At 41.0% G+C, this 1977-nt stretch overlaps 1 pseudogene; it reads right to left on the reverse strand.

The window, feature by feature from the left end:
* Positions 1–397: 397 nt before the first annotated feature.
* Positions 398–897, reverse strand: LOC132506303 (DNA-directed RNA polymerases I and III subunit RPAC2-like; annotated as a pseudogene).
* Positions 898–1977: the final 1080 nt, after the last annotated feature.

Below are 1977 nucleotides of genomic sequence, written 5' to 3' on the forward strand. Positions count from 1 at the left end.
GAATTTCAGAGTTAAATAATGTTAAAAAAAAGTAATAATAATAAACTGTATTGACGGTTGTGAAAATGATACAGGGAATTGTAAACAAGGAAGTTATTAGATTTTTATAGAAAAAGAGGATCATTCAATCATTCATAAAATAAATATTTATTGGGCACTTGGTGTGGCCAGAAGTGACTTAATCAGAGAGGTCAGGGAAGACTTTCCCTGAAGAAGATATTAAAATGAGATCTGGAGGAAGAGTAGCAATTAAGGTGAAAAAGGGTGATTCAGAAGTTAGAATGTTGTGCCTGTGATCACATACCTTCTTTTTTTTTTTTCCAGTTTAAATAAAAGAGGGAATTTATTAGAAGAATACAGTTTCTTATGGGGACTCCAACAGCAGAAGTGGGTTAAGAGCTAGAAAGAAGCCTTTCTGGAGGACAGGTCATGTTGTAACCACAAACGTTTACTTCTGGGTTTTGCAAGAACATGAATAGGATATCCTAGAGGTCAGTCCTCCCTGCATAGTGCATAAGGGACTAGAATGTGGCTTCATTTCTGCTGGCTTTTTGATCCTTACATTCCTTTATGCTGGCTTCAAACGTATCAAGCACATGTTGGCAGATGTCTATTCATGAGCTCAGTCAGGCCTCTCTGAAAGGGCTCAACAGCTGGAAGGGCACTTCGAGTCTGTATGTGCAAATTAATTTTGCTCTCTGAAGGATGGGTTGTAGTGTAACCACGAAATTCCACTTCCGGGTTCTTCATGATCATGTAACGAAGAGAATTTCCCAGGATATCGTCCTCCTCGTGCAATACAAATGTCACACAGTGTCTATCTGTCCCAGCTGCCTGGACCATTTCCAGGGCTGTCTTTCTCTCGTCTTCAGCCATTGGGGTCTTCAATCCAGCCAAAAATAAATGAATTAATTTAAAAAAAGAGTAAACAAATTTTTTTAAGGTAAATGTATTTTTTTAAATTAATTTATTTTTGGCTGTGTTGGGTCCTCGTTGCTGTGCGCGAGCTTTCTCTAGTTGCGGCGAGCAGGGGTTACTCTTCGTTGTGCTGCATGGGCTTCTCATTGCAGTGGCTTCTCTTGTGGCAGAGCACTGGCTCTACGCGCACCACCTTCAGTAGTTGCGGCACACGGGCTCATTAGTTGTGGCTCGTGGGCTCTAGAGCACGGGCTCAGTAGTTGTGGCACAGGGGCTTAGTTGCTCCATGGCACGTGGGATCTTCCTGGACCAAGGTTTAAACCCGTGTCCCCTGCATTGGCAGGCGGATTCTTAACCACTGCGCCACCAGGGAATTCCCTGTATTTTGTATAGTTCTAATCACTGCAGGTATATTCTGCCATTTCCACATTAACAGTATTCCATTGATTGAATTAGAGCTATTGTATTTATTTATTTTTTAATATTTGTTTTATTTGGTTGCACCAGGTCTTAGTTGTGGAAGGCAGGCTCCTTAGTTGCGGCACGTGGGCTCCTTAGTTGTGGCATGTAAACTCTTAGTTGTGGCATGCACGTGGGATTTAGTTCCCTGACCAGGGATCGAACCCAGGCCCCCTGCATCAGGAGCGTGGAGTCTTATCCACTGTGCCACCAGGGGAGTCCTGAATTGGAGTTATTTTAAAACAATATATTGTGCCATTGTGTGGGTATGTCATACAAAGCATAGACGGCCCCTTATTTTACAGTTTTTTTTCAATTTTCTATTAAAAATAGCTATTTTAAAAGTTTTTAAAAATCAACGTTAAAAAATAACTATTTTTTGTTACTTCCAAATGAGATATCCAAGTCAAAGCATAGCTCTTGAAAAGGTGAATGACCCATCATGACTTCTAAATGATGAAAATTTTCAAATACAGAGAAGATGTCTGATACCTAAGGACCCACCATCCGATTTAACAAGGGATAACATCCTGCCATATTTGCTTCATCTTGAATTTGGTGGTGGTGGTGGGGGAGATCTTTGATATCCTTCCCTGCTTG

The sequence above is a fragment of the Lagenorhynchus albirostris genome, chromosome 15 (assembly GCF_949774975.1).
Source record: "Lagenorhynchus albirostris chromosome 15, mLagAlb1.1, whole genome shotgun sequence".
NCBI classification, from domain to species: Eukaryota; Metazoa; Chordata; class Mammalia; order Artiodactyla; family Delphinidae; genus Lagenorhynchus; species Lagenorhynchus albirostris.